Genomic DNA, 26,877 nt, shown 5'->3' on the forward strand with positions numbered 1-26,877 from the left:
GAGTTTGCAAACGTGGACACTGGCCGGGCCTGATAGACAAAATAGCTTAGCGCTTGCTAGGATGAGGCTTGTACCACACATCATGTAAAATGGGACCAGAGATCATCCTGGGTTCTGTCATTGGCCAGTGTAGTGTACGGGATCATGCTATCAGACTATAGGCCTTAACCAAGGTGAAAGTGTCTACTTTCTGGACCAAGACTAAAAGATAGTTCTGCAAATCAGGTTCCTGCCAGTTTAAGTATCCACATTCCTACTTTTGCCTGCTACTTTTGCAGCATAATTTTACAAGCGCTTGGCTCGTAGGTTCTCACCAGCATTTGTCCAACATGATGTGAGCAATGTGGCACAAAAGACAGAAACGCATAAATGAGTGCCAAGAGGCGTGCGCGACATGAAGGATAATACAAATTTGCATGATTACGTGGACAGATGAGTGATTTACCTGCGCTTGTGCGTGACAGCCATTTGACATGAAAGATGCATGAGGTGGGAACGTGATCCCGTATTCTTTAACTGTAGTCAACGTGGCTCCCCGGTACTTGATGTGTGACCACCAGGACGTTCAAGATAGGGTTTCTCTCCTATTTTCCACTGCAGAGACACAGATGCATCATCGGATATGATATATGCCACATTTAGTACATTAACATGTGATTTGAAAAAACTTCTGAATGTTTCCTGTAGATAAGTTCTTCTTCTTCATTAAAATGATTATGATTATTATTATAGACTTTACACCGATCTGAGGAGCTGGATATGCAAAATCTAATGAAATGTCTTAATTTGCCTGATCAATCGACGTCATTGATTGACTCTGTGAAATTAGACATTCCATGTTATATTCAATTTTTCTCAGTGCTTTTTGAATAATTTTTGGGGGGTTGATTTTTTTTAGGAATTTATACTACTGAAGGGCTGTATACACTATTCCCAGTTCAAAACAGTATTGCATGAAATTGCAAAAAACAACACATTGAATGCATTAGTCGGAACAGCAACAGATGAGAAAGGTAAAATCTTTTCTAAGACAAAGTCACTGGTGGCGGTGGAATCGTTCACTCACTTAACTACTGTGAAGACAGTGTGTGTTCAGTTCCTACTCAGTGACAGTGAGAATGTGAGTGTGAATGGTAGTCTGTCTCTACAGTATATGTGCAATGTAATTGACTTGTGACCAGTCCAGAATATAGCCTGCCTTTTGCCCAATGCAATAATAGGAATAGGCTCCATTCCAGCTGACATAGGCTCGCCAGGGGCCTGCTTGCAGGGTTTGCCCTGTGAGGACAAATTTGAACCATGATTAGTTGAACAGTCCCATTGCTAGTTTAAGTTACATGGAACAGCACTACTGATTCTGAAGACTCTTGGCAGATTAGATTGACATGGCAGAATATAGTGGCTGAAATCTAATTGGACCCAAAAACCGAAAACAGTACAGCAGCGGTTCAGGCCAGTGGAGAAGGCCATATACTGGCCCAAATGTGCTTGGAATTCCATTGTACCTCAAACGATACCTTGTTTTGTCAATGGAATAGTATTGGTGAAAAGTCGTCTCGAGCCGAGTAGGAACCATCCAGGGCAAAAGGGAATACTTATGGAAAGTGGGCCAACATTCCACAAGCCTCTCTTAAGTTTTCCAATTAGACTTTTAAAAGTATTATCTGTCTAGTTCACTTGCTCCATTGCCCCAGTGCAAGATACACTGCGCCTGTTTTGCCACGCATATTTGGCAAAATCACTCCCAGCCTATTAGAAAATAAATGCTACGACAGTTTCACACTTGCCGTGTTATCCTTCTCCTCAGTCTGATACACCTGTGGCCAAGCAATCTAACTAAAGCAAACACTATAATAAGCCATTAACATAATGTTTGAATTAAAAAAAGAGAGAGAGGAGGGGGAGTGGGGAAAAAAAAAACTTTGATTGTAAGCAGGAGTCAGCGAGTTGTTGGTTTGGGAGGAGAAATATTTGATTAATCTTCTTAACACGTTTCATGTGCAGATTCTTTGAGTTAATTTCAAGGACCATGCCTAAAGCAGATTACCTCCCCATGCTCCTGCACATTTGCTCATGAGTGATTTTGTTTATTCATGTTTTATATTATAATGCTCCTCCTGCCGTCTGCCCGCCACAGAACCACCAGCAAAAATGCAATTTATTTCCCGCTCGTGCACACGATGAAGACAGCTGATAATGTCACCAGAAAATATGAAGACTGTTGGGACGGGACCAAGCCTACTATTTATGTATGGAATATAAATAAAATGTTTTGTGCCATTTAAAAGAACCCAATGACACACACATACGCAGGTATGTACTTCTAAAAGTTAGCCAGGTTAGCGCTGCCGAGTTCCTGAAGCAGAATTTAAGGAGTTGTATTGTGCGTCTGTTTACTGTAGTTTGATTTGCATACAACATTTACCATCTCCTTGTAGATCTACAATGACATGGGTCATTACATAGGCTTCATACAAAAGGTCAAAAAGGTGATCAAATTCGCAGGCGTTGCGCGTAGCTAGCGGCCATCCCAATTAGCATCAGAGGCTTTTGTGAAGCTTGTGTTTATGCCTCCCTCATTTGAAACTACAGTGCGATGTCATGACATATATGACACATACTGCTCATATATCACTGTCTCCCTCTTCAACCCTGCTAATATGGATTTATCTGTTGCACTGACAGGGATGGGACGGCCGATGTTATTGTTTATACACACTCCCGTGACGATGAGGGTGATGACGACCCTCTTTGCCCGGCGGATGGCCCGATTTATGGCCAGCGGGCAACCGTACTCGCGCCGGCTGCTGGTGTACATTGCTCGGCGTGTCCTTGCTTTATTGATTCCACTCCTCACAAGTTCACAACTTCCGTGTACCTGACGCTTCACTTGACAGGAAGGAGATTTAGCAGAGGGATGAGGTCAGACAAAGGAAGGATGGATGGAGAGTATAGGATGCAGGAGGAGGAATGAAAAACAGAGATGATGGTAGAGGAAGCAGAGGGATGGTACGAGAGGGATGAACTGCTTCAATCTTTGGGATCTCTGGCACCTCAAAACCAGGTCAAAGAAGGTTGATACGTCCAGAATTAGCCTCTGCTACAGTGGAAATATGCTTGTAAACACTTCCTGCAGCTCAAATGGAGGTGTAAACAAAAATCTTACTCACTGTGCACGTTCATCATTAAAAGATGAGTGTAAAATGTAGAGTTCAACTTGAGACTCGAGTAAATTCAGTTGGTACTGTTTGATTCCATTTCTGTAGATGGTGGTAATGTGTGTTGCAAACTCTTGTCCATAATCCAAGAAAAGGATCTTTCAGGCTTCCCTTGGGTCCTAAAATGTTAATGCTAACAGGATTATTGGTCCAGTCATGCAACGGTATAATGCTTAATAAGGCGCATCACTTCGCACAAGAAGGTATGCTTACTTGCTTTTTTTGGGTGGTACTTAAAATGTCTTTTCATTTGATTGTTTTATATCTGTGCCAGTTTTCCCTAAAAAAAAGTCACTGAAATCATGACTTTACTGCGTTTGATTGGAGATTGGCAGTGGCGTGGTCCAATTTAAGGACAAATTTGGGTTACATCGGAAGATTGTAACTGCTTCTCTTAGCATTTGCACCTTAATCCATGCTAAAACAAGACAAATAATGGATAAGTAAGAGGGTACTGATCAAAATTTTTTGTCCGACCACCTATTCTTGATCTTTAAAAAATCGGACCTGCTGGTCCCGATTTTTGCCAATCCTGATTTGTTTTCATAACAAGAAGCATACACCTTCAATGTTCCAGTCTTGGCTTCTAAGGAGGGAAATCAGATCGGTGGACCTGATCAGTTTTAGTTTAAAGGGTCGGCTGATCACCAATCCCCCAAAATTATCTCCACCAATCGATCAGTGTGCCCCTACTGATAAGCACGGATGCATGAATATCTGCAGAAGAGCTAAAGGCCCAAATGGCAAAAAATGTATTACAAATGTAATTTTAGATCAAGTCATGATGCATAACCTCAAACGCCACCAAATGACACCCCTTTAATGCTGACATAATGATCTGAGTTATATTTATTAGATCCCAAATAGTCTTCAAAATATTACTCTGGACAAATCATGGGTGTCAAGGTGGAGGCATAGCGGATCTTTTTTGGTGGGCGTTATATTACATTGGAAGTTGTACCTTAAATGTATCATATCATTTGAAATGATATGCACGAGCCAGCTTCAGTGAAGTAGATACACGTCATGGGCACAAAGCAAAACTTTTCATAAAATGGTTTGTCCATAATGTTAGGGCCCTCGTTGCAAAAGGCTCAGGGGTCTTGGACGTGATCATCATCATTTGGTCTGAATGTAACTGGTCTGGAGCTACCAATCGTTTCCTCTTTCCCGCCATAGAACTGCACCCTGATTTAAATGTGTGTCCGCCACCTCAGAATGGAACTCGACTCTTGATTCTCAGATTGTATACCCAGTTTAAGAACGCTTATTCACTATATAGCTTTGCTAAAGTGCAGGAGATCCAGACATCTCCTATCATCTTTTCACCTTTTGCTCTTAGCACTTTTAAATGCCCTCTAACACTCCCTCAAGCCTTGTTCCCTTGTACTAAATGTGTGCACATGCATGTGCGAACGTGCTGACAGGCTCTAACTGTACTCCAAGATGGTGTACTGCACGGGATGTTTGAAGGGATCCATCAGCCATGGTAGTTCTTCAAGTCGTCTAGTATACTTTGAATGTCCTTCTCCGGTGTCTTTCACTAGTCCTTTTTGAAGGATCCGTCCCTGGGGGGCTTACATTAGAGACACAGATGCTCACAAAATCCACAGGGAGGTTGAAAAAGGCAACCAAGACCAAGACACGTGTTCAACCTGCAAGCCCTTAAGGGAGGACAAAGCCAAGGCTTTAAGATGTTTACATCAACCCCTGGTGCAGCCTAATTGGCTTGGCAATCATGGGATACATCCTATGTACAGTAAACCACTGTATCCTCTGTCTAGTTATGTGATGCACTAACACATTTGTTTCGTGGTAGTGTACACTATTCATTCTTAATAACCTGGCGGCTTCCTCCTCTGCCAGTGCGCTGTCGGAGCGCTCATTAGCGGCACACAAGGAGCTGCTCCTTGTTGTAAACCTTTATCTTTTTAACTCAGCCACCCTGTGATAAGGATTTGCCCATGACAAGGGATCACAGTGCAACTCCGTTCAATTATTTTTTGCACCTTTTTGAAAACCAGATCCCAATGGAACAAGATAGTTTCAGTGGTTGGATTTACCCTGCAGGTCTAAGGCTGGCTTTGCACTACATTGTTGAAGTGACATCATTTTGACATTTTTTGCTCCCAAGTTGTCAAATTCCGATATGAATCATGCCAGTGCAAAGGGAAAAACGTTAAATATATATATATATATATATATAAGTGCTGTGGGAAAAAAATTGAATTGTGCCAATCAAACCATAAGTCCATTTAGTGTGAATGTAGAAACACACTGGTCTAGTCAAGGTAAGTTTACGGTAAAATATATCCGCCAGCGTGGATACTATTCAATAATTACACTGTTGTATTGTTTTACCTGGGTGGATGGGTCCGTAGGACATACCATCACTCATTTTGGCTGTGTGTGATCCAAAACTAAAACGGGTCATCAAATTACCCCGGTTTTTGTGTGTACCTGCCCAATTATGATTGATCTCTGCGAGAGAAAACAAAGTGGTGCATTTTATTTGCATGTTAAAAGCCACTCACTCTACTCACTAACACCCCCCCCACCCCTCTTCCCTCACTCCCCCCACTGCCATAATTATCTTCAATGTGAAATGCTATTTAGGTATTCATAATTTATTTCTGTGAAGGGACGGCACAATAGACAAACCTGGAACCCTCTGCCAATCCCCTTTTTTTTCTTTTTTAAAGATAATTGAAAATCTCATTTGCATGAAGAGAAAATCAAACACTCATTTCCATACATGAGATTATAAGACGATAACTGCCTGTGTTTGTTGTTCCATATTCGATCCGAGCTTTTGCACATAATTGCTAAACGCTGCAAATAGGGCCACAGTGTAACCCCCGAGCGACTGGATGTTAGCGACGTCGCGTTGTCTTATCTGCTCCCACAAAGTTTGCGCAATCAGCCGTATTTGTGTTTGTTGCACAAGCCGCTGATTCCAAATTAGGAACCCGAAAAAATGCATAGCTTCCAAGCTGGGGGCCGGCCAACTTCATAGACTGCAATTGCAGCCCAGCAGGACGTTGTAGCAGGAAGCAGATTCACAGGGTTGACGACGGCAGTGGAAGCTAGTGATCTTTTTCTATGTTGTGTGCATGAGAGATCAGAGGTGTCCTGTTTCACCTCTGACAAAAACAACTCATGTATTCTGTCTCTACCCTCCACCCCACCCTCTCTTATCAACACATCCACAAATGTCTATTCCAGAAGGACACCATTAAACATCAGGCTTCAGCCTCCCCTTTCTGACTTGAAGCTCATTAATGCAACCTCCAACATGGGTGGACACCAGGAGATTTCCTACAACACCCACACCCCTCAACCCTTAATGTTTCCTCCTTTAACACCCTCCCCAAAAGGAAAACGTGATTAATGAGATTTATTTAGCAGGTAAAATTGGCCCGAGCATTACCGGTCATGACTTATAGAGCACAGATGACACTTTTCAGTCCCAAACATTATTAATCAATTGAGAAGCAGTTAACTGTTTTCCAATGAGACTGTATTCTAAATATGTCCTCAGGGAGTTACTGTTGATAAAACATTTTGCATGCTTACTCAGAGACTGTGGAAATTAACACTGTAGTGATTACTTACTTAATGTACAATCCATTTTTAAACTGCACTGCATGTACCAACTGGGATGTCAACTATTTCTGCTAATGATTGGGTTAAATGAGAAACTGGATTACTCTCAAGGATCATGATGAAATTAAAAAAAAAGGGGGGGGGTGTTGATGAGTAATGGCCAGTCACTGTACTTTAATGAAATAGATGTTTCTCCTTAGGGTGTGATTTCCAAAGCAAGTTTTATCAGAACTACAAAACAATTTGCTTAAATACCACTACTTGCATTGTCATAGGTTCACTTGATGTCTACACTTTTCCAATGGAAAACAAAAACTGGTATACTAAGATGTACTAGTTCAGCATGGATGATGGAAACCGCTACTGGATAATAATTGGTTGAGCAGATTTCTTATTGCTGCGTCATCGACTACGTTTACATCAATAACCCTTTCAAAACCGTCCATTTGAACGGCCATGTAAAAGCCCAAAAGCCCAAATATGCTCTTTTTTTTCCTTCTTTTTTTTTTTTAACCTGAATAAGACCTCTGGGTTACCTCTTTTCTAACCTGAAAATGTGGTTATATAAACATGGTCAGAATAACTTGTTTGAAAGAATCATTGGTTTGTGCTCTGCGCATGCTCTAGCCGCAAGGAATCTTGGTCTTTTGAGTACAGGAACTACTTGTATGGAGGCTGGACATCTTGCGTTGCCACTTGCTAAGTGAGCATAACTTGAATACATTGACCTCTCTGCATCTTTTTCACATTATTTTCTGTTTTCTTGCTTTCCTTTAACTCCTCCTGATAGTGTGGGAGCCAAAGTCTCAAAAATGGGTTGAACCTGACATGGTCTGTTATACTTTTCATTTGTGTTTTTTTTCTCTCTTAACTTTGACCCTAAGAACAAATAATTGGAGGGTCTGCTTTGCAGGAAATATTGTGAGAATTTTTTGGGAGGGCAATTTTAGTGTATGCACTCCATTTTTTTTATAGAAAAAAAATATTGCTTTTCTCAAGATTACGGAAGTAGAGTACAGGATCCCACTAAGTATTTTTTTCTCCAAGCTGTTGAAGAGGAATCTAGACTTGTGTCCTCTTTGCGTGTTTCAAAAATGAAGATAGATTTAATGTAAGAAAAATACACCTTTGCAAAAATGATTTTTAATCAATCAGAGATCTCTGGACAGATAACAGCCTCTATCATCACTTAAACATCGTGGGATTCAGAGCGTCAAATGTAGCTCTTCCGCGTGCACAACGGTTTCTTATAGTTAAAAAGACCTCCTCTCTTTCATTTGTAGACAAAACATACTCTCTGGTACTTTTCCATGAGCGATGGCGAAAACAGTCAGGTGTGGGTGTTCAAAACAGATTCTGTTCTCAAGGACCAAATGTGTTTTCGCACAAAGCGCTGAGAAGGAACCTTTTTAGACTAAACTAGTATGTCCCAGCTTAAGGTCAGCCTATACGAAGTCAACACCATCTGCTCTGCACAGGACACAAAACATTTCGACAAGGTTAATATAACAAATTAAAATGTTAATAATGTGTAACAATGGTTAATAAAATAAAATGAAGTATTAAAAATGTTACAATATCTATCACTGTATCCAAAATAAAAACACACCCAATTGCACACTTACTGTACACACGATGTGCTAGCCCAGCCGTACATGTGACGACCTCTATTGAATAGCTGGGAAAGGACAACTGTCAAATTAAATGACATGAGGTATATTTTATTTCTCTGTGTGCTATGTATTTCAGTCTGGGGCTCCGGCGCAGGTAATTGAAAAGCATTGCTCAGCGTAGCGTATGCACTCAGACACGCGATGAGGCCACCATTACGCTTCAGCATGGCCTGCAGGGATGAGGGGATGGAGGGATAAAAGGGGCTGCGTGCCATGATAGAAATTTAGATTAACTGGGACCCTCACACTTGGCTTATTGTCAGTACAGGGAATGGAAAAGCATGTTATCAAACTTCACATACAAAGCAGGACCAAAATAATTGTTTGCATTATTAGTAGCCGTGTTGCTACTCTTATAAATGGTTAACAGTTTAATCACAGCAGTTTATGGATGCTTACAGTACGCTAGCACTTAAAAAGATCCTCTTTCTTATGGCCTTGTGCGCCGTAAATGGGCATGGAGCGTGAATACTCGGTTCCTCATGTAATAAGCATATAATTAAACCCCTCTGACAATTACATCATGCATTATCATCCTAAGCCAGATCCATTACTCCTTTTCGATCAATGGCTCGGCCACAATCGGCCTCCTACTCTGACCACACCAGGGACCGGCAGTCAGGCAGCTGCAGGCATCTTTGCTATATTGTAGCCTCAGTAAGTGCTGTTAGTGACATCCAACACCCAGGATACTTAGCGCTAGGTACAGAAGGAAGAAGGAAGTGGGAATTAGTCCTGATGTGGACAGCGAGGAGGCGGCAGAGAGTGCATGGTGAGTCATGCCCTGGAGCCTGCAGTGTCAGAGATTGCCATATTCAATAATAAAATCTCCAAAAGCTTAGAGAGAGTGTATGTAGGCCTGTATGGTACAGATCTGAATGATGATTCTGCTATTGTGCTTATATTTAATTAAGCAAAGGTTCAATGTTAAAGTATCTGAAAGACTTTCCTGAATAATTATCCTATGGTTTATGGTACTGTGGTGCAGACTGAAGATGGCCGGTTTTAAAATTGCCAACTGGCAAAATATGAACTAATTTGCTCCCAAAAACGTTTAAAAACATTCTATTTTAAATATTGCCATGGTCCCAAAAAACTATTAATACCTTTTTTTATGTATTTTTTTTTTAATGCTAGAGCATGCAGAAGGCTCCGATGCAGCCTCTATCCTGAAGAGGTTGCTTACAGCAATGGTAGTTATTACAACAAAAACGGCCAGCAGGTGGCAGCAGAGTATAAGAGATCAACCAGGGCCATGTTGCAACGAGCTCTTTTCTCCACTGTTTTCAACAGGTTTGTGAATAATGATGAAACTTAGCTATAATCTAATGCTAATTGCTGAAAATGGAAACAAATATACTGTTTTTTTCCTGATGAAAGAAGAGACTCTAATCTTTCTTTTGGTAGGTTCCATGTTTTTATAGCAAAATCAGTGAAAATCCAGTAAAATACCCGGGAGCGGAAGTGGTTGCATCAGCGAAAATAGCTGGGAATAAATGAATTCAGAAGAAGAAGACAATTTCAGTTGTCTGGTGTGCTATGCTAAAAACAACAAAAGCATCAAAGTAACTGTCTCTCTTCGACCTCTTCGACTGTATATAGAGACATGCAAAACAAAAACACCAGCAGATTCAGCACTGAGCCACATTAACTAATTAATTCGCCAGAACTCAGTGAATGTGGGATATTGCCTCAATTAGATGCGTGACGACATTAGCACCAGTATGTGGTGTGTGACGCATAAAATGCTTGCAACACAACAGGGTGGGAGAAGTGAGTGTCAAATTTCACACCTGTGCAGGAGAAACAGCCATTATCTAACACGTCAGAAATTCATACGATGTGCATACAGCCAGTTAGGCTCTCTTGAAAACCATTTCTAATAATATATTGGTCTTAAAAAAAACTGTTTTGCTCATTAAAGCGAACATCTATGTATGTACTTGGTTATTTTGCCTTGTACTAGGGCTGGGCAATAAAATCTAATTAATTCCATTAATCTTCATTTTGAAAATTGAAATAAACATTTTTGGGGTTTATTAGATTAAAAATCAGGATTTTATTTATACTTGTTCTATTATTTTACAAAACATACAATACTTCAAAATGAACAATTTGGCATCAGTGAAAACCCATGGCTCAAATTTGAAAGTGAGTCAGCCATCTCAGAATTGGCCTAGAAACAGACTTAATTTGCACAGCGTATGCTCACTTTGAGTGTAAGCAGAGGGGAATTTGTTTTGGGTTTGTTCCTGAAAAATACAAACAAAACTGAGTGCTCACCTTCAAAAAAAAATCATTAACAAGTATCTCATAGTCTATGGTTTTATTGGCAGGAAGAAGCATATGCATGCCATCTGCCAATGTGGTGTGAGAGGCGTATGAGATTATAATTTTTTCTGCCAAATCCCCTACTGCCTGTCAGAGAGGTCTGAGCAGAGCGACCACAGGCCCTGCAAATAGATTAAATCAGCCCAACCTCTTTCTGGCTCCATCTGCTTTCCCCTCGTTCTCACTGGCCGCCTCTCACCCTGCCCTCTATTCATCTATTCCCCTACTCATCCATCCATTTCATCTTTTTTCACCCCCCTCCCTTATACCCTTCTGCTTCGGCTCCTGCTCCTTTTCACCAAAATTATTACATTACACATCCAGGGAACATCCATTAGCTGGGAACATATCCCCCCCCCCCCATTCCTCCTCCACCTCCTCTTCTTCTTTTTCTTTTCTCTTTTCGCAGGAATCGGCTGTGGCAATGTTATTTCAGATTATACAGCTGTTAAAGCTCATTCGGAGCAAACAACGGGAGATCGGAAGCGGTGAACCCTTCACAGAGGGAGAGGAGGAGGTGTTGATGGAGTTTCTGGACAGGTGAGAATTGGAGAAAAGCTGTGAAGTAGAGACCTGATGAGATGGAAGGGGATAGAATGGGAGGAGGAGGGGTATTAATGGGGGCCAAGGGAGCCGATTCTGAAGAAATAAATTTGTTTTTATTAGATTCTGGCCAATTCCAGCCCCGTTCCCCTGGAAAAAAAAAAGTTTGACTGAATGATGTCCTGTTTGTATGCTGATTAACTTTATGGTTGCATACTATCGATGAAGAAGGGATAAGTGCCCCTTAGGACACACTTCATTTCTAGAGACCCCTCCCCTACAGAGTGACCCCCTTGTCCACCCACACGCCTCGCAGGTTGAGCAAACTAAATGTCAGGGCATTGCTCAGCATAAATGACAACCCAGACGGGAGCACACTTGTTTTGTTGTTCGCATTTGATGGGGAGTTTTTCGGGGTCAGCTGGTCTTGAACTCTGCCCCCCCACCCCTTAGGAGGTCAATGTGGCGGCTATGCTCGGACGTGCAGTAGCCACATAATGGGGGCATTACCTGTTGTGATTGTACCTCAGCATCTACAGTGTATATTCTATATACAGTCTGCATCATCTATTAATTAATTAATCAATCAATCAAGCTAGGTGTCTTATTATCCCTTTCACACTGCTCTTGTGCCAGTGCTGGTTCAATACTGGTGTTAGTGCCAGCCACAGTATTGAAATTTGACTCTATTTAGAGTGGGAAAAAATAGACTCAGTTTTAGAGCAATTTTTACACTTGGAAGAGAGTAAAATAAAGAATAAAAAAATAAATAAAAAGCTACTCAAGGGTTGAAGAAGGAACTCACGACCTTCAGCTTGGGAGACACTCCTTGAGACGCACAGATCCTGCTGTGTGTTAGTATATCGCTCATGTCAGCTGGAATCTTCCTAAATCCAAGAGGAAGAAAGAGAAAATGATGTTTTTGGTCTCCTCTTGGAGATAAGCAAACAGTAGGAGGGGCATAGCTCAGGTGGTAGTGTGGCAGTTTCCCAAGCTGAAGGTTGTGAGTTTGTTTCTCAACCCGTGATTGACTTTTTTTTTAAATTCTTTATTTTACTCTCTTCCAAGTGTAAATATTAGCCATATTATAGAGTCAAATTTACTCTACAGAATATACTGTATAAAACAGTCAAAGAAACAATCCTAATTTTGCCTCTAGCTCCGAGTTTTGGCTCTGGATGCTCTTCCTGACAAAAGTCAACCACCGTCCATAGCCAGGAATCAAACCCATCAGGCCGATTCCCGGCCTTCTTTCAAGGTCGGAACTACAAATTAGAAATAAGAAGAATTGAAATTTGCCATTATTCTTTTTTTTTTTTTAAATTTGTGTGGATATTTTATTTATCAAAACAACTAGTGATATCAGTATATGGTATCGGTGACTACTCGATTTAAGTAATCATACTCGAGTTAAGTAATCATACTATATTGGCATTGAGCATTGTAATAATAACAACAACAACAATAATAATAATAATAATAATAATGATAAATTGACTGCTTTTCATATAGTGCTTTATCTCCACCATACGGTGCCCAAAGTGCATTTCATTGCCTCACATTCTCCTATTCACACACGCATTCATAAACAAATGGTTGGCTGCTGCCATGCAGTTCCACTGGGAGCAGATCGGGGTTCAAACCCACAACCTCATGGTTTGGGAGATGACCACTCTAAAACAGAGCCATACCGCATAATAATAATAATAACTAGAAAAATTCCCGCGGAAATTTTGAATGGGACTGCTGACTCTTGTAAATGAGCTGAACAGTTTAAAATTTAAACCACTGGAATCGCTCAAGAAATGTGGAAGTTAACCATAATCAACATTAACTAAAAGTATTTCACTGTCCCTGAAAATGTATTTAAAAAAATGTAAATGAGCTGAACAGTTTAAAATTTAAACGACAAAAATCGGTCAAGAAATGTGGAAGTTAACCATAATCTAAAAATATGTCACTGTCACTTTAAGAACGCACACCCATTTTTTACTTGGAGCCGTCACGCGCCCCACATTCCATTGAGATTGTATGAGAGACGCACCCCTTGAACAAAAGCCTCTCACGACTTAACGGTTCAAGATACAGATTCAAGAAATGGCTCGTTAGAACGGCAAGGGTTTGGGGAACACGAGCATGTTCTTATTTTTTTAATCGGATGAAAAATTACCAAATGAGAGCAGGTTGAAAACTTATGATTTATCAGAAATGAAGAGCGAAAGGCGCCTGAATTTAAGATGGAAGAGATAGGCGAGTTGGTCCGACTTGTCCGAGCTTAAAGTGAAAATAAAGGTACTAAATGACACCTTAGCCAAATAAAAGTTAGTTTGTCTGAAAGAAGACACTCGTGACTACAAAATGGGAGAATTTGATGTCTAATGAGCAAAGATTGTGGCCATGGTGACGAGTTGAAGTGAAACTTTTGCAAATAGAAGTAGACTTTTCTTTTTTCCCACCACTCTAAAGTTAATTGGTCAACAGAGTGCGGTAGAAGCCTAATTCACTCACTGTCTTTGAACCCGCACAGGGGGGAGAGCTTTCATTCCTTAAAAAGATTTTAACACTGAGCTAAAGATGGGAAAAATTCCTACAAAATGAGCTAAAATTCGTATCGGTCGGATAACGTATACGTGCGCAGCGTGTCTTGGAAAAAGGTGCTTGATCTGTAATTTGTTCCCCCTTTCTCCATTCATTTCCTATGGGAGTTTTTTGGGAGTTTTTGGGGAATTGCGTCGCCATGGTAACTCGGAATTCCTAGAAAAGTAATGCCGCACCGAGTCAGATCGAGCCGCATCGTTTGATACCTCATTTGTCCCGGTGCGATTTACGGTACGGGCCGCATTTTTGCGGAAAAATCTCGGGATTTTCTAGGGTGGAGAGTAATATGTGCTGCTTTCAGCAGTCCCATGATGACACAAGAAAAGATGATTATATGCTTCAAATGTTATTGCTTGGGGAAGGACCTTTTCTGTTGCACAAAGCAAGTTCAGTGAGTTGCGTGTGGAAGAACCTGACCTCACAAAGACAACACCTGTTTTTTCTATATTTTTGACACTGTCCCAATACTTTCGCCCATATCTTGCGGTTTCATTTTGTTTGCGCCTCCGCTCTCTGCTCCTATACCGTGTTACTTCCCTATTCTCCTCGATTTGCACCGTGATTTCTGGCGCGCAGCTCGCTTTGAAATGTATTTTACGCTTGAAACCTTTTTAAAGCTGCGTATGATTAGAAAGTACAGTTCACAAGTAACACGCGTACGGCGGGGCCGCATCTCAAATGCATCGCGCCCTGTGCACTGCTCTATATTTATATTGAGGTTTCACTTGATGAGACACAGATGGAGTGTGTCAAAGATGAAAGGGAAGAAAGTATGAAGTATGACTAAGGTTATAATGACGCTGAGCTGAGACCCAGGAGACAAATACACTTTTATTTCTCTCTGTTTTCCATTTGCTTGAAACGTTCAGCCTCCAACCAGATTCACACTAGATCAATGCTCAGCACAATTATTGGTGTCCATGTACGCAGTTGGTAGAGCAAGCAGGACAAATATCCAGACTTCTGGAGTTGCCATCGATCCACCGTAATATATGTTTAGCTGATCGTGTTCTGAACTCCTTTCGGTAAATAGACGGCACTCAATACTGTCACACCAGGTTTGACTAACACCTCCACGCCAGGCCGGCCAACCAGCACGGTGGAGACTCATGCTGCATGTCAAGCGAGGTCAGGTCAGAGCTAACTGAACAGCAATAACATGCACCGGAATGGGGATGCGAATGGGCAACAGTGTCCTGAACTGTTATGTCACTACATGATTTTTAAAGTTTTGATAGTAGCCCCCCCACCTAAGTAGCATGTAATGTGTGCCTAATGAGATCGCCCACTGTTTTGCAGAGAAACAGTGATGCAAAAAGCCATTCTTATGTATTTACTAGTGGTGTGAATTGCCTAGTACCTGGCGATTCAATTCGTATCACGATTCGATTCAATACCGATTAGTCCCAATAATAATCTATAAATTGATTATTGCGATTTAAAAAAAAAAAATGTTTTACTCAAATTTAGAAAATACTAATCAGTAAACTTGTACATATACACTGTAAGATTTGTATGGAAATGTATTTATTTATCTGAAAATTCTGTCTTATAACTGAGCCACTGCATTAAACAAACAGGTTGCAGTCTGTTTCATGTTTGAACAGCACTGAAATAAAATATTAAGGCTTAATGTTCCATTAATATAACATTCTTCCTTGCTTAATGTGTGAATCCTAACCCTAAGTAAGACGTTTTGTTGAATATTTCCATAAAAAATTAAAATCGATTCAGCCGCATATCGAATCGATTCGAGAATTGCGAGCTGTAATACCGCGATATATTGCAGAATCGATTTTTTTCTAACACCCTTAGTATTTACTATATGATTATTTGGGATAATAGGGTTAGCATGTAGTAGAATGAATGCAACAGTTTATCAGCTTCATTGCTGACATGACTGACACCACTCACATAAAGTTGTTTTAAATGTGTCCATCCATACAGTTTTACGCCTCAAACATATCATCCAATCATCACACAGTAGCCGAATGTTTGGGCCGGCCCACTGTTCCATAACCCCCAGAGACGCTGAGCGTCCGACGGGCGGGAAAAAGCCCAGCATTTATCTAATGACCGTCCAGTTTTGCGCAGTGTAACACCTCACTCTATGAAGCAGCGTCGGACTGTGTAAATATATAAATAAGAGTGCCGTGGAACTGCAGGGATAAATTAGAAGGAAGTCGTGTCAGTTATTTGTGATAAGTAGCTGATTCTAAACAAAAGATGAATTATAATTATGAATACAAATATTATAGCTTGTATTATAACGTTCATCTTGTCTTCTAATTTAGACAATAATACGATTTTTCATTTTTTAAGAGTTTTAAGTTTGTATTTTCGGTACCTTTTTGCTGGTTTCGTCGTCTGCTGCTACCGTCATCAGAAGCTTCTGAGACTAGTAACCAGTACAAACCTTATTGTCTTAAAAAAAAAAGTAATGAAATGTTCATTCAAATCAATGCTTCACATCATTTGCAAACCCAGAGTTTATCCCTGACACCCTTTGATCAATGTGACCTCTAAAAAACACACACCGGCATAATCAGTCTCATTTTAAAATTCCGTCTTCTAGCAGCAGGTGACAACATAGATTACTATTAACAGCACTCATTCAGACACCTGCACACGACAACTGCTGGCCTTTACTTTTTATATCTGATGACAAATAGAGAGGGCTGAGGAGACACTGTGCTCATCAAGCACTTTTTCTGATGAATCACTGTTATGTCAGCGGCGATGTCTCTTGCGAGGGAAGGCGGCTGTTCGATATTTTCACTCTGTCTCCTCTAAAGCAATTGACAGCTGTCTGTTCCCACAAATCGAATGCAGGAGGGGGGGGGGCAGGCAGTGGGTAAGCTAGAGCGATGAAAGTGTATTAGGTAGTGTGAGGAACTGTCCTGGCATGAAGGTCATATGCAGAAATTACGTAACCCGCACAGCTGATGCAGGTGTTTTTTTTTCTAGTATTTTTTGTGAGTCACACACAATTTGCCTCAGTATCTTCAAAGTGAAAAAACGAAACTTCTTTGACAGAGCTAACCTAAGATACAATAAATATCCTATCATTTATTAATTCTCGATTATTGCCTAAGCTTGAAGCCGAGAAGAGCAGCAGAATTGTGTGAATGTTACACATGTGACATGACATTAATGGTCCTTTTCACTTCTACTGTCGGTTGATGCCGCTTTGCTTTTTTTTTTTCTGGAGAGCTCAGTATTGTCCATTCAGTAATTTTACCGATTTGACATGTCATCATCATTGCTCTCTCTTTTTTAATTTTTATTTTATTTAATTTTTTAATTTATTTATTTATTTTATTTTTTGTTTGTGGGTGAGTATGTGTATGTGCGTGCGTCCGTGCGTGCGAGTGTATTCATTAGTTCACCTAAAACCTATTAAAAAATCCCACTGGTCGGAGAGCAAACCTCAGCCTTTTTTTTTCCTGGAGAGTTGATGCCGCTTTGCAATAAAAAAAAAAGTCACTCCATTCGATGCTCATGTAGCTGAAGTCTCAGCAGTCTCGCGCAATGTCATGCCAAATGCAACTCAAGAGGCAATTTTTTTCCCCCAAACCTAGAAGTTCAGCTGTATGTGGGAAAAAAAAAGTTTCAATTATGGCACATCTTATCATCAAGGTGTTCCACAGCAAGCAAACTGCTTGAAAAGACGGTAAACAGTGTCCAACTTGAAATTCAAAACCTGCACGACCGTAATTTTCCAGATGAAACGCCCACTCTTACATTATGCATGGGTCTCCTCCTAGTTTGGCTACAATTGCTCCTGTACATATCGACCCAATACTATTCTAATAAATTGCAATGAATGAGAATAAGGCTTCCCGGCAACAAGATTGTGTGAGATGGATCCGCCACACGAACTAATATGGTGACATACGGCGGTGTGACCATGTTGTTTCCCCTCCACAGCCGAGCACACTCTGTCACGAGAGTTTTGAAATCAATCAGGCTCTGCCAGTTATTCACACAGTCCAACATCAAAAAGGCATTACTTATCTAAGGAACCTTAATTTCCAATCCGTCTGTCAAGTGATTTGAAATATAGAATCTCATTACTTCGAACAAGTGGGGAGGGGGTACAACATAAATCATTTTATTTTCATTTTACACTGACAGAGTATGTTTAGAAGCGGAGGGACGCCAAAGAAAAGTGGAAGTTGAAGAGTGAAAGTGACAGCTGAGAAAAAAAAGATGGAGAGCTCTGAAATGACACCTGCAAGGACAAAGACATAACGAGCAATGAATCACCCTAAAAAAAAAAAAACTGAAAAAGCCAGTAGGCTATAGCTCAAATGAGGTAATCAAAAACAGATCAACATTTTTGATTCATTCATTAAATGAACGTACACTCTTAAAACATTTAGAAGAATGAATGTTGTGTTACTCATAACATACAGCAAATTAGTATTCTCCATTAAATGCATAACTGACATTAATTATGTTTAGTTCACCAATTGCTGGTCACATACTGTAGTAACTTAACTGTTAAGCTAACCTAGCTAGCTTAGCTTCACATTTCACACAGCTAGCTAACCTGCGTTTGATAGATGAGTCTGAGACGTTGTTTGTGTCTCTTATCTTCACGTTTCAAATCGTACATGTCGCTGTTCTCTTTTTCACGATTTCATCCAAAATATAATCTTTGAATCCCAAATTTATCATATTTGGTGCACAATGAGTCTCAATCCTTCTCTGTGTCCGGGGCCGTCGTTGCTAGTGTTGACAGATAGGTGGTGACAAGAAATAAATATTTTATTTTACTTTTTTTTTTTTTTTAAATCACACTATATTTAAAAAAAAAAAAAAAAGATTTTCAAACAGAATTAGCATTAGCTAAAGTAATAACACAACCAGACAGACTAATGATTACATTTGTTATAAATAGTTCCAGGTGAGAATTTATTGTAGGCTATATTTGATTTTGAATTGTACAGTAGTGTCCCGCCCAGTTTTTATTTAATAGTCTAATAGTGTACTAAAGCAAGACTTAAACCGAAATGCAAGCTACAGCAAAGTGGATGAATACACAAAAATTGGACAGGTCTAAGTGTAATATCATAAATGTTTCGTTATTGATTCCTGTGTTAAAGTGGTATGTAAAACATTACCGTGAGTGTGCAACTTTTGTTGGAAGCATTTATAAAGGTGCTGGTCATTTGACACCACAACATTTACTTTCGTAGACCTGTAAAAAAGACTAATTGGACGGCTTCTTTTCTACTAATTATTCATGTCACCTTGGGAGGGATTGAGGCACAAATTGAGTGTAGGGCCTGTTTAAATCCATCACTGTACCACAGTCTAATAATTCATGTCTATTACGGAGCCTCTAAATTATTCATTTACCGGGATAATGAAAATATGTTAATTAGAGAATTGTATTGTGGGGGGTGGGGAGAATGCATAACAGTACTCAGCCATCAAAATTGGGATTAGTAATTATTTAAGCATTACTTTGTGAAGATGACTTATTAGGCCATGTCAGGATGTTAAAAAATAAGGGATTTAATGAAAGGCAAAAAAAAACATGTTGGCTCATTTTAGGAAATATGGTCCTCATAATACATAAGCGCATGCTGTAAAAGTTATTGCCTATTGAAGACGTATCATTATAAATTAAATTGCGGGATTCCCAGTTCCTGCATTGGCCACTTAGATTGTAATACTAATTGGAACCACTGCCCAAAAAGAGAAGAAAAAAACAAACAGCACTTGTTCTCCAAAATGTTGTCCGTCTCTCAGCTGCTTCTGATTAAGCATAGCATTCAATTACACTCCCTCAGCCGTCAGTCTTTCACGATGAGGCCAGCGAGCCATTACCAACAGGGAACTATTCTCAAAGTTTATCAACAGCTTCTCGTCGAGCCGCTCCTCCTCCTTTTGTGCTCGCTCCTCTGGGTTCCCCTTCCTCCCGCCCCGGGGGCCCTTTAGAAAGGAGGGCTCTGTCATGGCCCCGTGGAAGGGAAATGGCAGAATTCATACCATGCTGTGCTGCGTGATAACACTCGCCAGCGTGACACATCTCACCTCCGATTACAAGCACGGTATTCATTCCTCGCCTTCTCGCTGTCACCTCGCCGGGCATTTAGCAATTTGTGGCAGAATAATGGGCACTATCGAGAGAAGCGTTCCTGTCTGTGCAAACATGTTACTGGGAATTACTTTTAGTGTGGTATGCCTGAGGAGGGTTGGTAGATGTTTTGGTATAAATTGCACTGGTGTGATGACCAGAAGTCCTAATTTTTTCATTGTATGCCCCCTGTTTGGCACCTGTCCATGTGGCCCTAAAATAAAGTCTTAAATTAGAATTTCAGAAATAAAAGGACTTAAATTCATTTTTTTAATGAATAATTGGTCTACAATCACATACCAACTATAACTAGAAAATGCTTCAAAAAATTTTTTTTATCAATTACATGGAAATATTTTCACCATAGTTTAAAAATAGTCAGCTAATATCATATCACTTACTACAAAGGTATCAAATCTGCTAAATAAAATGTATTTCACTTCCTTTAATTGTTGTTAAAGTGTACGGAAATAAGTGATGAATCATGTTGTTGTTTTCGTTGTAACATGCTAGCGCTAGTAGCTAGCACATTCGGGGAGCTACTAGGTTTAACAATAACCCGGGATTCTTCTTTCTCGAATTCACAATTGATAAATGCACATAGCAACCAATAAAACCCGAAAGTACAGAAGACGCAAGAATGTCCATGTTTTGAGAGCCATCTTATCTTATAGCATACGTTTCCAAGTCAACCGGTCTGGGCAATATCATCAACCCGCACCACACTGCATGTCAGTGTCATATATACAGAACAACAACCAGAAAAAGGCTGAAAAATCTCACTGGCACTGTAGAATTAGCTTCTGGGAATGTGGGACCAAATCAGGACCAATGTGAGACAGTCGATAAGACCATGGTCAAGATCAAGTTGAGACCAATACTAGGTTAAGGCGTGTATAATGAAGGTTGTAAAAAAAATAAAATAAAGCAAAGGTACATAAACAAGACTTTCACAATTATTCATCTGGGAACTGTTTAAAAAAAGATGTCCGACAAGTGTATAAACATGAATGTATATGTAGCTAAAACAATCCAGTCTCAAGACAAGGCCGAGTTGAACTAGATTTGATTCCAAAATGAGACCCTCAAGAAAAATGGCCTTGAGATTGGTCTTGAGATGAGTTTTGGGATTAAAACAGACTCTACCGTTTAGAGTGGAACAACAACACTACTTGAGCAAACTATTGCCGCTGAAGACGTGTATTTTAAGAACTACATGCTTATGCGTGGCCTTGCTTATCAAAATTAGGGTCACCCTAAAATCAGAAGCATGTGATCATGATATTGTAGCGCTACAATACATAATGACCGCTTAAGAGAGCCAGATTACAATAACTGTCACAAACTATGAGTTATCAGCTGATCGGCATGGCCCTCCCTGGCCGGATACAGCACCAGGCAATGTAGTCTGATAGCAAGGATAGTGCTGACTAATGTCTCTCTGTGTGCCTGGCTGGTGCCAGAGCTGATGTAACTCTGCCAGGAAGCAGTCTGTTAACAGATATTTGAGTCGCTGGCGCTGCCAAGACTGAATCACTGTATTCTTCAATGGGCAATTTTTAAATGCCTGCTCTGTGGACATTGATCAAATTTCCCGACAGAATCGAATGAATGACCATTTGCTGTATCTCAAGCAAAGTGAAAACTGGGCCCCAGCCAGAGCCCTCTGATTCGCCATTGTTATCAAAATGTTGTGAAGACCTGCAAAGGTAGCTGAAGGCAAGAGGCAGTGTGCATGAAATGGCAGTAATTGACCGAATACGACTAATTACGTGAGTTAAAAAAAAAACACACACACACAAATATGACCAAATACAGAACCTCTGCACTTTCCACTTATAAGGTTGTACTCCGATTCAGGGGCTGCATTGTTTTGACCAACATTACACAGATGGTGACATCTTTGGCAGACATAGTCGAGCCTTGGTGAGATTTCCGGGTTGCGTTACTTGTTCCCAGCTTTACCCCGAAGGTCTGAGCAAACCAAGCTGATGGTCGGCCAACTTGACTGGCTGCCAGCAAGTTGGACTGGTTAATATGATGGAGGACAAACCGCAAAAATTCAACCAGATGCAAGACTACTACGTACCCTCTTGCATGCGTGAAAAGTAATACACGATTAAAGGATGACACAATTGATTGTTTGGTAGGATTGTTGTGCTGCCTGTTTTTGAGGACTAAGCCTACACAACAGCTTTAACTCCACATCGTTTTAGAGATACCACCATGCAAGTGACAGTAGTGAGGTTTCCATCCACCCATTTTATTCGGATTTTCAAGAAATACAAAAATAAAACTAAAAAGAAACGCTAGAAATTCAAAAAAGGGCACAATATTCACCCTAAAAGTTTTTACGATTGAGGGGGTGGATTTTGAAGCATAGCGGGAAAAAGAAGGAAAATGCGAATTTTGGCTATGGAAACAGGTTTTGCGAATAAACACTGACAAGACCGGATACACATCGCACGTTTTGACCGGATATTACGTCACATGTTTGTAGTCACAAAGCAATGGCGGACGATAAAGTAAGGTATGCTTTGGGGGGGACGGCGAAACTGAAATATTTTTGGAATTAATTAAAGAAGTGAATATTAATGCTGTTTAAGATGGAAAACAGCAAAGAGTCGCTTCCTAATTTTCTTCTTCTTCTTTTAAATTACTGGTGGATCCCATCTCTATGGTGTATACCAGACTCCCCTCTCAATATTCGCAAAAGAAGAAAAGATGGAAACGGGCATAAGTCGCATGTCCATTTTGTGCATTTTCAATAAATCCACTTAAAAAAAAAATAAACAATTGGATGGAAACCTGACTAGTAAGGAACAATCTTGTTGAAATAGTTTCATCTTGGGAAGATAACGCCAATCATCCATCAGCTGCATGTTCAATCATTTTCATACTTCTTGCTTCTTTTACTTTTTCTGTTTACGTCAATTTGGTAGCCAAAGTAGAGAAGGAAAAGCTGGACTCTGATTGGCTGCTGTCACGCACATTTCTGCCTGGTTTGATTGCTCGCTGATGTTCACAGCTTGTCGTCATATCACAATTTTTGGGAAAGTGTATCGGTACCAAGTGGCCCACAGAACGGTGGTTGGGGACCACTGTGCTGTAGGAAGTTGAACTACATCCACATGGCACGACACCTCCGGGATCATTAATCGATCAATAAACCCTGGTATCGAATTTTTTTTCATAACATTCGGAAGATTCTCTTATCCCATTGACCCATTCATAAAAGGAATAGCAATGCATTATTTTCTAAAGTACTTTTGGTCTGAACTATATCTCAAAATAAAACATATCCATCTTCCAAGAATAAGCATTAAAGTTGGGACAAAAGTTTAGTGTAATGTTGGACAATGGATTGAAAACTACATAGATATGTTTGTTTGACTTCCATATAAAGTAGCTTTGAGATGATTTCTTATTTTCCATTCCATTCATTTTATATCTTCTGTCATGATAATTGACTATTTACCCAACTCTTAGCTCTAAAATCACTAGCTTTCAACCCTCTCTGCCTTCCAGAAAACCAATTTAAATCTTCTAAAAAACCTCCTTGCGTTTGTTCATTTCATTTTAATGCAAACACTTCCCCCCTGCTGCTGTTTAACAATGATGACCCTGAATGACCCTGACACAAACTCACTGTCTTTCTGTGAGTAGATAATAGCCAGAGGGCCTCATCTCTCTATTGACCCCTTGCCCATACTGGGGTGAATTATGGCACCTGAGCAGCGCTCTAATGCGGCAGGTCCTGACACTGAGACATCAGTCCAGAAGGGCCGATCCAGGCGGACTAATGATCCAGACGCTGGTAAATGGTGGCCAGTGTTAGACAGGGAGCGAGAGTGAGAGAGAAATAGAGCTTATTAGGGTTGATTGCCTCATCATAGTAAGGGATGGACAAGTAGAAATACTATGGAATTAATTCCTCCTGGGTTTCTGCCTGACTGCTTCCCAGGCTAGGATCAATGTATTGATTATGGACCTGATCTAGACGATACCAAACACATACTGCACTGCTGTGCGTCGGGCTTTGAATTAATGTCTCATCTTCTTATTTATTTTTTTTTTCCACCACATGCCAGCGAAAGGTCAGCTTTCAATGTGTCTGGTCATGATTTTAATTTGAAGGAGATTCGATTTTGCATTGCACCCGTGTTTGTTGATGATGTCGCTTCTTTCCTCTCTCAGGTGGCATACAAGCAATGAGTCCTCGGGAATCTATAGACACATTCTGCCTCCTACTGTCAGTGTAGAGAAGACCCACTCTGTGTTCACGCCCCATTCCCCCTCCTCCTCCATCTCCTGTCTCTAACCCGCTGGACAGAGGGCATGTGATGACAGAGCCATCTACACAGGTAACAACAGCCCTCTCCTGATTTTTGGTTCCCACTGGCTCAGGACTCCACAAATTCCTGGCCATGTCTTTACTCTCTACTTTCTGTGGAGCCACATTCCAGCCCATCAAGAGCTTCCCAGGGTCCAGCCTCACAGGGGTCCGGTTACAGTGGACCTCAAGTTGGGGGGAAAACCTGTGGGAATGTTTTGAAATCCTGCATCTCATCATTCAGTCCTCCAGATTAGTCACTGGCTCTCTTCGTTCTACCTTTCTTATCAGTGCTCAGTGTTGCTGTCAAAACCATCATGTAATCAGCACATTAGTAGTGATAAGTCATCGAAGGAGGCAGTCAATGAGGATTCTGTTACTTTTTCACACAGTAGCATTGTAATGTGTCATTGCTATTTAACAGTTCTTTCTCTTCTCAGAATCTGTCCAAGCATAGTTTTTGTACAAATTAGAGAATTAGATGTTCTTTGACATAATTGAAATGTATGCATTCGTTAAAAGCAATTATGTCTCTCTGTGTGGAATCTGTCAAACATTTCAATCTCAGAAGCAGTGCTAATATTCGGAGCATTTGCCGGCGAACAGTTAGTTACCCTACCAATTAATTTTGTTAAATGTTTTGACTCAAAAACGGATAAAAAAAAGTCCAATCACATGTAGACTGATGAATGAAGAGAAAGTGATCTAAGCAGCAGAGGTGGGCATTGCCTCAGTACTGATGGACGGTCTACCAGTCTGTCACTGACAGACGGACACCCGTTTTGCTGGTGCATTATGAAAACAATTAATTAAACACTGACAGAATTGTTTTTTTTATCTCTCTGTCCGTCACTGATGGATGCTAGTTTTGTTTACTATTGACAAATGACAGGTTGACGAAATGCCCACCTCTGTCTGTCTGTCCAAAAATAGTGGTGACCAAATGATAAAATAAAATGACGGACTGAGAATTCCAATTTGGTTCGGCTTGAAAAAATGACAGACTTGATGATGACGGAAGGTTGACAATTGACAGACCAGCAAAATTTTGTAAATTGCTCACCTCTGCTAAGCAGCCAGCCACTGGTGCTACGTGTAATACAGACGCTCCCCAACTTACGAACGAGTTACGTTCCGAGCGATCGTTCGTAAGGTGAATTTGTTCGTAAGTTGCTTCAGTGCTATATTTTGTATTATAATTTATGTTTAAAGAGAATACGTACAGTACTGTACTACGTATGTTAGAGAGAGAGAGCGAGAGACACACACAGTATGTACATGTACGTAATAAGATAAATAAAATGAAGTTTAACTTACTTTTGGAAGATGTACTCGATGCTTAAGGATTTGATGGAGGAGGAGGAGGAGGAAGAGGAGGATTTTATATCATGAGAGGTTCTTCGTCGTCGCTGGAATGGGCTTCAAAAGTTACTTCCTCCTCCGTAACTTCAATGTAGGAAGAAGTTGAGGGTCGCGTAGAAGAAGATGAGGGTTGATGAGTATCTTCCTTGGAGGATTTACTAGAAACTGGCCGAAAGAAGCGATCTAACTACGATTGCACAGTTTTCTTCTTTTTTCATCATAAATGATGCGGTAGCACTGTATGGCATCATTCAATTGATTTGCAACCTTTGTGCAACGTTCAATATTTGGGTCTTGCTGCTCGAAGAGTGCGATGGCTTTATCTATGAGCGACAGGCGTTTCGTCCTCTTCCTCCTCCTCGACACGTTGCTGAGCCTCCAATGCTGGGTGAGCTCTCACAGCGCCAAGCGGCGGTATTAGCGGCGGAAAGAAGCACTACAGTACTCGGAAAAAGGTGCGCAATAAAAAATCTAACTTACAGCATCTCTTTCCGAACATTTTTTGACATGCGCGCAGACATGTTCGTATGTACCGTTGTTCGTAACTCGAATGTTCGTAAGTAGGGGAGCGTCTGTATTTGAGATGGATATTGACCAGTAAAGATTATAACTTTACTTGCTAATCATTGGTGCTGTGCATTATGATTGGCATCTTGAGTGTCCAATGTAAACTGAACTGGCATGCAGGCCACTCCCTCGTGCTGTGTGGACTAACTGACATGTAGAGTAGATTGGCCAATAAAGACTGAGCTTGGCTGGACACACTGGTGCTCTACATTATGACTGACATTAGATATGGCCAATGAATATAGAGTGAAATAACTGTCCAATCATTGCTGCTGTATAATGATTGGCATGTAGACCGACCAATGTGGATACTCTTTAAAGTTGAACAAGAACAATTTCAATTGTTTGTATGAGTTAATGAAATTCCGTTTTTTTAAATCCTGGTGGTTATTTTTAGATCCAAAAACAGCACATTTGGTTTTCAAAATGTTACTTTGTTTGCATATCTTGTCACCCTGAGCTACAGAAGAGGTGTTTTGGCAAAGTCCTAGCCATTAAAATGTGTTCCTATATACACATATAGTAGCTTTATTCAGCACCGCAAACGGGAAAGTG

The sequence above is a fragment of the Vanacampus margaritifer genome, chromosome 1, assembly GCF_051991255.1.
Source record: "Vanacampus margaritifer isolate UIUO_Vmar chromosome 1, RoL_Vmar_1.0, whole genome shotgun sequence".
Lineage (NCBI taxonomy): Eukaryota > Metazoa > Chordata > Actinopteri > Syngnathiformes > Syngnathidae > Vanacampus > Vanacampus margaritifer.